The sequence below is a fragment of the Macadamia integrifolia genome, unplaced genomic scaffold (assembly GCF_013358625.1).
Source record: "Macadamia integrifolia cultivar HAES 741 unplaced genomic scaffold, SCU_Mint_v3 scaffold_216A, whole genome shotgun sequence".
NCBI lineage: Eukaryota > Viridiplantae > Streptophyta > Magnoliopsida > Proteales > Proteaceae > Macadamia > Macadamia integrifolia.
This window is the reverse complement of record NW_024870646.1, coordinates 637,824-648,097: the sequence shown is the minus strand read 5'-3', so window position 1 is coordinate 648,097 and position 10,274 is coordinate 637,824. Positions and strand designations below refer to the sequence as shown.

General features: G+C 40.1%; 1 non-coding gene across 1 annotated transcript; it reads right to left on the bottom strand.

Moving 5' to 3' along the window:
- Positions 1-366: 366 nt before the first annotated feature.
- On the bottom strand, positions 367-473 carry LOC122071399. Its single transcript, XR_006138175.1, has one exon. It is a non-coding gene; the product is annotated as a small nucleolar RNA R71 (small nucleolar RNA).
- Between the last annotated feature and the right edge of the window lie 9,801 nt (positions 474-10,274).

Below are 10,274 nucleotides of genomic sequence, written 5' to 3'. Positions count from 1 at the left end.
CCTCCACCTAAATCTCTGAAATATAGGTTCTGCCCCGCTAAAACAGCCCAACCTTCTTGCATAGTTCTATCACAAGCTCAGGATAATAATTTTGAACTCAAATCTCAATACATCACTATGTTGCCACACTTCCATGGGTTGACCTCTGAGGATGCATACCTATTTCTAAGGGAATTTGAAGAGGTTTGTGTTCTAATTAAGATCCAACGACTTTCCGATGATGCTGTTAAGCTTAGGTTTATCACTTTTGCATTGAAAGACCAAGCTAAGAACTGGTTGTATGGATTACCCACAAATTCCATAACCTCATGGGAACAGTTCACAGTTGTCTTCCTTAAGAAGTTTTTCCCACCTCATAAGACCAATAAGCTTAGAAGTGATATCCTTTAGTTTAGGCAAAAGCCTAATGAGTCATTTTCCAAACTTATGGAGAGATTCAATGATCTACTCTAAGAATGCCCTCACCATAGCCTACACTTATGGCATTTATGTCAAATAATTTATGAGGGTATTGATTACCCAACTAAACATATGATAGAGTCTATATGCCTTGAGAGATTCACATCCTTTACAGATGAAGGAAAAGCATGGGAATTCTTCTTTGACTTAGCTGACAAAACCCGTGAGTGGGAATTAACCCAAGAGAGTGAAAGAACTATAGGAGGAAAAGGATATTTTGTGGATTAGATAGTAATCAAAGAAGACCATTTGGATAGCTTAATCAATAGAATTGAGGCTATTGTTCCTAGAGAGCCATCATCAGTCAATTTGGTTAAGATTTGTGCTTGGTGCCAGTCCTTAGACATGTCATAGAAGAATGCCCCAACACCTCTAGGGGAACTTCTAATGATAGTGTTAATGCCTTATATCAGAATAATCCATATAGTAACACCTACAATCCAGGATGGAGAAATCACCAAAATTTCTCCTGGAACCAGGGCAACCAAGCAAGGCCTTCCAATTTTCATAATCAAGGTCAATCTGGACCCCAAAGGTCTCCCTTTACACAACAATCTTTTTTTTTCAAAATACTTTTCTAGCTCAAATGTAGGACTTCAGGCTAGTTTTCCTAGGGCCCCTCTCCTATCATCTTATCAGCAACCCCCTGGGTTTACCACCACTGGAGAGGCAAGTAGAATAAGTGACTTGAAAAAAAATATGGCCCTCCTCATGACAAGCCATCAAAATCTTATGAGAGAACTTACTTAAGTTGTCTCAATTATGCGTGAGAGGGAGAAAGGAACTTTACCCAGTCAACCAGAGCCTAACCCTAGGCATCATCAGCCTGTTAGTTCACAAGGACCAACTAATGCACCATTGAATATAGTATAAGGTCAGACCCAATAAGGGCCCTCTAACTAATGTAATGTTGTTTATGCCCTTAGGAGTAGTAGAGAATATCAACAGAGTGTTCTTAAATCTTTCCCATCTATTACTTATGTTAACTCTCTTTAGTTGAGGACACAAGTGCGCCTCTTATTCCAGGTTTGTCTGATGAACCTAAAGATTTTTTTCTGAAACTAAAGATGATTTGGTTGAGGAAACCAAAAATGATTCTTCTAAACAAGGGGAAATCCCTAACAGTCCTTATGTTCATCCTGTCCCATTTCCTAATCGCTTGGTAAACAAAAAGAAGACTGTTTCCATAGATAAAATTTTAAAAGTCTTCAAAAAGCTAGAAGTAAACATCCATCTTCTGGATGCCATATCCTAGATCCCCACCTATGCAAAAGTACTGAAAGATTTGTGTACTCATAAATGTATCACTAGTGTGCCTAAAAAGGCGTTCTTGGCAGGTAACATTAGTTCTATAATTACTCAGCCTATAGTAGTTAAGTATAAGGATCCAGGGAGCCCTACCATAGCTTGTGTCATAGGCAACACCTATATTGAGCATGCCTTACTTGACCTTGGCGCAAGTGTGAATCTTTTACCTTACCATGTGTACAAGCAACTAGGATTGGGAGAATTGAAAGTCACTGGAACTACACTTCAGTTGGTAGATAGGTCTGTTAAGATTCCTAAATGGATGGTTGAGGATGTCTTACTAAAGGTGGGAGAATTAATTTTCCTTATTGATTTCATTGTGTTAGATACCAAGCCCTTCTCAACCAAGGATGAGATCCTAATAATTTTAGGAAGACCATTCTTGGCTACCAATAATGCATTAATCAATTGCCTGAATAGTTTCCTAAGTTTATCTTTTGATAACCAAACTGTTGAGTTTAATATGATTGGGATAGACAAGCAACCACATATGGAAGAAGAGATCAATATGCTTGAGGATTTTTTAGATTTTTCTGATGATTTAGTTACCAACTTTATATTGATTTTGATTCAGAATTTCAAGAGTATATGGATGAGTTGGATGATGATAGTGAAAATTTCTTTTCTGAAGTCTTGAGTCTTCACACTCCTGTAGAGCCCTTAGGACCCCTTTCCAATTTCATTCCCAAACCTTCTATAGTGAAGCCCCCTAAGCTAGATCTTAAGGAGTTGTCATCTAATTTGATATATGCTTTCCTAGGGCCTGACCAAACTCTTCATGTAATAATTTCTTCAAATTTGACTTCTAGCCACAAAGACGAGCCACTTAAAGTGTTAAAAGATAATAAAGAAGCCCTAGGTTGGACCATGGCTGATATCAAGGGTATAAGAGGATTCCAAATCATCCACGGAACCCCAAAGAAGAGATAACTCAGTGATGATGGAAGCCATTAAGAAAGAGATCCTAAAGTACTTGGATCATGGAATAATTTATCCTATTTCTAACAGCCAATGGGTAAGCCTAGTTCATGTAGTGCCTAAGATGTCTAGTGTGACTATAGTTCCTAATGTCAATAATAAACTAATTCCAACCCATGTCCAATCAAGGTGGAGAGTGTGCATAGACTACAGAAGACTTAATGAGACAACCTGGAAGGATCACTTCCCATTACCATTCGTTGACCAGATGTTAGAGAGGTTAGCTGAATATGAATACTATTGTTTTCTTAGTGGATATTCTGACTATAATTAGATCCCAATTGCTTTAGAGGACCAACATAAGACTACTTTTACATGCCCATATGGAACATTTGCTTATAGGCGTATACCCTTTGGGCTTTGCAATGCCCCTGCTACGTTCCAATGATGCATGATGAGCATCTTTTCTGATAGGGTCAAAAAATTCTTAGAAGTATTTATGGATGACTTTTCAATTTATGAAAATTCCTATTCTGAATGTCTTCATCTTCTTTTTCTAGTTTTGAAAATTTGCATATCTAAGAATTTGGTTTTGAATTGGGAGAAATGCCATTTCATGGTAAAATCTGGTATTGTTTTAAGTCATGTAATATCCAAGGAGGGAATTAGAGTAGATAGAGCCAAAGTGGATTTAATTGATAATTTACCATATCCTCAATCTATTAAGGACGTCCGGTCTTTTCTAGGGCATGCGAGCTTCTACAGAAGGTTTAGTAAAAACTTTAGTCAGTTAGCCCAACCTCTCACTTCATTACTTGCCAAAGATCAAACTTTTGAGTTTTCTAAAGAGTGCCTAGAATCTTTCAAACAACTTAAGAAGGAGTTGACCAATGCACCCATTGTTCAACCACTTGTTTGGACTACACCTTTTGAACTGATGTATGATGCTTCGGATTTTACCATAGGAGTAGTTTTGGATTAAAGGATTAATAAGTTACCTACTGTCATTTACTATGCTAGTAGGACCTTAAATGATGCACAACTCAATTATACAACCACTGAAAAATAATTTTTAGCTGTTGTGTTTGCATTAGAAAAGTTTCAGTCTTACTTAGTTAGTTCACATGTGGTGGTGTATACTGATCATTCTGCTCTTAGGTACCTAGTTCAGAAGAAGGATGCCAAAGCCCGTCTCATGAGGTGGGTTTTACTTTTGCAAGGTTTGATTTAGAAATTAGGGATAAGAAAGGAGTTGAAAACCTAGTTGCAGACCATTTATCCCGGCTTCTCAATTCCTTAACTGTCGATTCTTCAGTCAATAAGAACTTTCGAGATGAATAGTTATTTACAGTGTCCAGTGAACCACGATTTGCTGACATTGTCAAATTCTTAGTTTCAGGTGTGACTCTAGATCACTGGTCCACCCAAGATAAGTATAGGCTTTATTCCCAAGTTAAACATTTTGTTCTGGAATAATCCTTATTTATTTAAGATATATCCGGATCAGATTATCCGACGATGTGTTCCTGATCATAAGCAACATTCTATTCTCTCTTTTTGCCATGATCATATATGTGGTGGACACTTTGGACCTAAGAAGACTACTGTAAAGGTTCTCCAATATGGATTTTATTGGCTCACTCTTTTAAGAGATGCTTTTAATTTTTGTAAGGCTTGTCCTGTCTATTAGTCTTTTGGTCATATCACTAAGAGGAATATGATGCCTCTCAACCTTATTTTGGTAGTCGAGATCTTTGATGTATAGGGTTTCGATTTCATGGGACCATTCACTAATTCCTTTGGAATTTATACATACTTTTGGCTGTTGATTATGTTTTTAAATTGATAGAGGTCATACCTTGTAAATCTAATTACCACAAAGTGGTGGTCTAGTTTCTTAAAGAGAACATTTTTTTCATCTTTGGTGCATCACTGTAATAATTAATGATATGGGTACTCATTTTTGCAATCGATCTTTTGAGGCCTTAATGAAAAAGTATGGGATCACCCATAAGTTATCTACCCCTTATCACCCCCAAACTAGTGGCCAAGTGGAGGTGTCTAATAGGCAGATCAAATAAATCTTGAAAAAAACTATTAATCCCAACAATAAGGATTGGTTCCTTAGGCTCATTGATACCTTGTGGGCCCATCGGACTGCATTCAAGACTGACCTTAGTCAATCTCCCTACCGTTTGGTGTATGGGAAAGCTTGTCACTTATCAGTTGAGTTGGAGCATAAGGCCTTTTGGGCCATCAAAAAGCTTAACTTTGATTTGTCTGATGTGGGAATTCATTGTAGGCTCCAACTATTTGAGTTGGAGGAACTTAGGAATGATGCATATAAAAGTTCTAGGATTTATAAGGAAAATACCAAAGCTTTCCATGATAAACACATTCTGTGCAAATCTTTTGCAGTTGGTGATAAGGTCTTATTATACAACTCTCGATTGCATCTTTTCCCTGGTAAGCTTAGATCTTGATGGGATGGTCCATTTATTGTCCAAAATATATATCCCCATGGGGCTATGGAGATTTTGAATACAGGGACAGGGGTAATTTTGAAGGTTAATGGTCAGCGTTTGAAACCATTCCTCGAGTTTCCTACTACTGGTAGTGAAGATGTCATAGATCTCCATGAACCTCTTTACACTGATGATTAACTTTTAATCAGGTATGAGCCCCTTGCATTGTCTTCGTTTTTAATTCTTTCCATGCATTGAGGACATTGCATGAGTTAAGTGTGGGGGAGGGAAACCAATTTTTTCTTTTTTCACTTTGTTTTATTTGTTTTTTTTAGCTTGCTAAAGGATGAAATCCTACTTTGGCTTTTGACTATTGATCATACCATTCAGTTGCTTGATGTATGAAAATAAAATTTTTGATTAAGGTACCCATTTTGAATGAATAAAAACCCCGTTGAGAAGAAAGAAACAAGTCTGTGTCTTGAGATGAGACTTTCTTTTAAAAAATAAGAGACCCCTGTTATATAGTGTTGAACCATATGTAAGTCTGTGGGTTCCTTGTACTTTTGATTTGGAGTTGAGACCTTCTTTTTAATTTAGTATGAGTTGACATATCCACAATTTTAAATGAAATGTGAAATGTGGTATAAAGAAGAATAAGACTTGATTCCTTTGGAACTAGATAGGTCATTGCACCTCAGGAAGCATGGTGTCTTGATCGAAATTCCTTGGGAGGAAACTTCTGAAGGAACTCTAGTATCAGTCTTTGTGGGCTTATGCAAAAAGCGAAGCTACATAGTAACTTGGGTATCTAATGTTTGCTCCACTATGTCATTCAGGCCAAAAGTAGTGGAATAGAATAGAGTTTATTAGGCGAAAAAAAAAGAAAGAAAAAAATGTACAAATGTCATTAATGATTGGTAATATGTTTTGGTCAAAAACACTCCAACGCCTTAGTCATTGGTTCCCTATTTCTTCACAAGTGGTTTTACCCTAAAATAAGGATGTTTTGAAAGAGACGAGGTGTGATACCCTACTTCTTAAACCCGGTCTGATTACACGATTGACCCGGTTTAACCATGCAGGACCCGAACCAGAGAGGGTTAAGGCAGGTTCCTTATGGACCATGATGGCAAGGATGACTTTGAACACCGGCTGGCCAGACAAGTCCGAGTCAGTGCCAGAGGAGACAGGTGTATCCAAGCCATGTACATGCATATATCATAAGGCCATGTACGGATAAAGCAGGTATGTAGCCGTATCTTAAAGCACATACATATAATATACCTTATGCCGAGAGTTGAATTCCATCAAAATCTCACTTGTTGGCCAATTTTTGGCCCTCAAGTGGGCGGTCACAGGTGGGCACATCCGCCCACCTGAGTGACCCACCCATGAGGTTACAAGATGTCTTAAAAGGTATAAATAGCTATCATTATGCTTTTCCTTTTTCTCATTTATGACACTCGGGCGTTTGGTGAGAAGAGTAAAGAGGAGAGAGAAAAGAAGGGAAAGAAGAGGAAAAGGGAAGGAAGAGGAAGAAGAAATGGATTTCAGCGGAACCCAGGTTTGATCTTCCCATTCCGACGCCGGAAGAGTGATCTCTAATACGAGATCTATGTTTATAGGTGAGCAAAGGCTAGGTTCCTTAAACTTTCACCATACCCAAATGAAACCCTTGATTTGGGTAGAGTTTCTTGAGGTCTCATAAATCCCCCTTGAGATGATGAGTCTAAGGTTTAATAGATGGTTATGTGTTGATTTTGAAGGATTTGAAGGAGTGTTTCCACGGTTGGAGGAGCATTGGTGATTTGAAGTGATTTTGGGGTCTTTGAACGAGTTCTTGGGCAAAGAAGGTAAGATGGCTTCCATTCCTTAAATCTAACCTAGATCTAGGTTAGAACCATCTTATGAGACCTTGAATGTGCGGAAAATGGGTTTGGAAAAGCCCCATATGATTCCCCCAAGGTTGGAAAAAGTTTAGGAAAAAATAGCATTTTTTCGCCAAAACCGGTGGGTCAAACCGATGGGCCAAATGGCCCACCTGAGGGCACCCGCCTGAGAGGGCAGGCCAACCGACGGGCCAACCTACCCACCGGTCCTACCAGGGCCCTCGAGGCCTGTCGACGGGCCCAACCGGCAGGCCGACCTACCCGTCGGTCAGGACCAGTTGGTCTGACTGGTGGGTCAAGATAGGTGGGCTGTCTGACCCACCCGAGAGGCTCCCAACGTGATCTTTACGTCCAAATGACTCAAAATGGACGTGCGACTTTCTTTTAGGATTCTAAATATGATTTTGTCATCAAATCTTGTTTGTTTGGACCCCAAAGTGACGAAATGCTAACCCCGCTCACTCAGATCTTACGCTTCTCGCATCAGATCTCACCCGTACCAGGCGTGAGTCTTTGTACACTACAGGTAAGTGGGGAGAGGACGTTTGGCCTTGTTTCAAGGCTTGTTTGGCAATAATCTAATTGTATCTAGACTAGCCATGTCATCATGCAAATGCTATGTAGCTTAGCCATCCTCATATTTTATGCCATGTGTGTTGTGTTTATTTCTTAATGCCAAATGATGATATGCTTATGTGATAAATGTTGACATCATTGTGCATGATGCATTAATAGATGCCATAGTCGGCTTGAAAACGAGTGCATTAGTGGCCCGTGGAATGGGACGCAATGGCACTATGCAATCGTACTATGTCATATAGGAGCATGCGGTTTAGGATTATCATCTTCCCGTGCTACGACCCTTCCCAACAGGGGTTGAGGTGTTGGGTTACCATTTGGGGGGAAGCAGTGGTCGTGGTTGTCGGGTCACTGTGGCGGTTAGACATACACTCCGACTGGTCATTAGGACAGTCGGCAACCTCGGTGGTATATTCAAGAGGGCCAATCGTACTGCTTTTAAATTACTGGAGTCAGCACCTTTAATTTCTGTCATTTACTTTATGTTGAGAGTCGGTGGTCGGCATGTCTTTACTTTTCTGAGTACTCACGGTGGGCCTTCTCCAACAGCCCTATGGGCGTATCGCGGGAGGGAGTTCACGGCTCGTACCCGGAGCATACGTGCACTGTGGTTATAGTAGCACTAAACCAAGGACTTAGTAATGGTGTTTAGGTGGATATGATTAAAAATGAATTGCATAGCATATAGTGCATATGGTTGTGATTTGTTGTATGGACTGCTGTGTGGTCCTTCTTTTCACTTACTGAGCTAGTTAGCTAATCCCACGTGTGCACCTCTTTTAGATGATTTTGCAGGTCATCAACCTGAAGAGCACGGGTCGGGCCCCACAGTTGAATTCCCTGAAGAAGATTGGTGGGTCCCCGAGGAATTAGAGTATGGCACTGGTTGCTCGTGCGAGGGCTGTGCTGCAGGACCGCAGTTTTGATACCGAGCTAAGCTTTACTTTTGATATCGAGCTGAGCTTTACCTTTTGATACCGAGCTGAGCTTTATTTTTTGATACCGAGCTGAGCTCTACTTTTCATACCGAGCTGAGCTGTACCCTTTGTGTTTTTGATGATCCCTTTTCTGTACTTGATATGTAAATTGTATTCTTTTGTGTAAATATCATGCCTACGGGCCCACATGTACTTAACTATGTATTACAATTTAAGTATCAAGTATAATGAAAATATTTACAGGTAAATTAAGTCTTCCGCTGAACTGATGAACACTTTCTTAGTTGTGTGTATGCTGTGGTGGGATACTGTATCAGATGATCCTAGTAGGTTTGGGTTAACCGGTGTTAACCCAGTCACCAGTCCGGTTCTGTGTGAACGGGGTGTGACAACGGTAGGTGATATCAGAGCGTGATGCTCTATTCCACTCACAGCATACCATTAGACCCCTTAGAATCTATAATAGGAAATGGGATTGGGTTAATGTAAAAACTTTAAAGAGATAAAAGCCGAAAAAAGAAAGTAATAAAAAAATGATTGCATTTAGATATTGTATTCATAGCATGCGTGAGAGAAAATGAAAAGTTAATTAATTGATGTCATAACCCATCGAGTACGAGTTTGACGAAATTTCGACAGCATAACGGTGTAAAACAAGATTTCCAAAAATTTTCGCACAAACACCTGATAAACAACAGATATATATATATCAATAATCATAATTAACAAAAGACACCACAACTAAACTACACAAGTTATCAAACATACAAATTCATCACAAACCACCATCAAAACACATCACCCCACAAATAAGTCCAGTTACAGAGAAAGTACAAAGAATGAGAAAAGAAAGAAAAATACAATAAGATCAACAACATGAAACAGGTGAGAAGCTGGTGTGGATGAGCTAAGTCCTCACTGATCATTGTCATCGTCATCGTCCAATACTACTACTCCGTTCACCTGAGGTCTAGAGTTAATGTTGAGTCGACGGTCATAGTAATCAAACCTCGATTTCACCAGTTGTACATCCCTCCGAAGTCGACCAAAATCTGCTAAAATGGCATTGGTTGTTGTATCCAAGTCCTGGCCCAGTCTGAGAAAAGAATTCTCTAAAGTAGCCTGCCTCTCCAGGATGCGTTCCTCCCTTGAAGCACTCTCATCTAGTCTTCTTAATAGCTGATCTTGCCCGTCCTTCAAAGCCCTAATAGTAGACATCATGCCCTCAAAATCATATGCACTTCTCAGGTGGTGGGGCTCTATGTTGTGGGCCTGCAGCTCTAGTGAAGCCAGGATCAACACCTCTCGACTCATGAGGCACCTCCTCAAGGATGTCCTCGTCCACAAAATCATCCTTCCCACCTTGAGGAACATAGTCCTCATCGTCTTCACTAGACTCCTCCATGGGAACATCCTCCCTAGGGGTAGCCCTCCTATCCCTACCTCTCTGAGCTCCTGCTCTCTAAGGTACATCCATAAGAGTGTGGAGACCCATCCTCAATAGATTTTTCCTGTCAAACTTATCTGCTGGCAACTTCCCCTCCTCACCACTCAGGTCCAACCCAAAGAACTCAAAAATCCTGGTGAGGATCTTGCCATATGGAAATCCTCCATCCTCGGGGTGAGAAGTATGGTGCTCCATGGTCTTGAGGATGATGTAAGGCAAGCATAAGTGCTCGCCACCCCCCTCTAAAGCCTTATAAATGCAGAAGGCT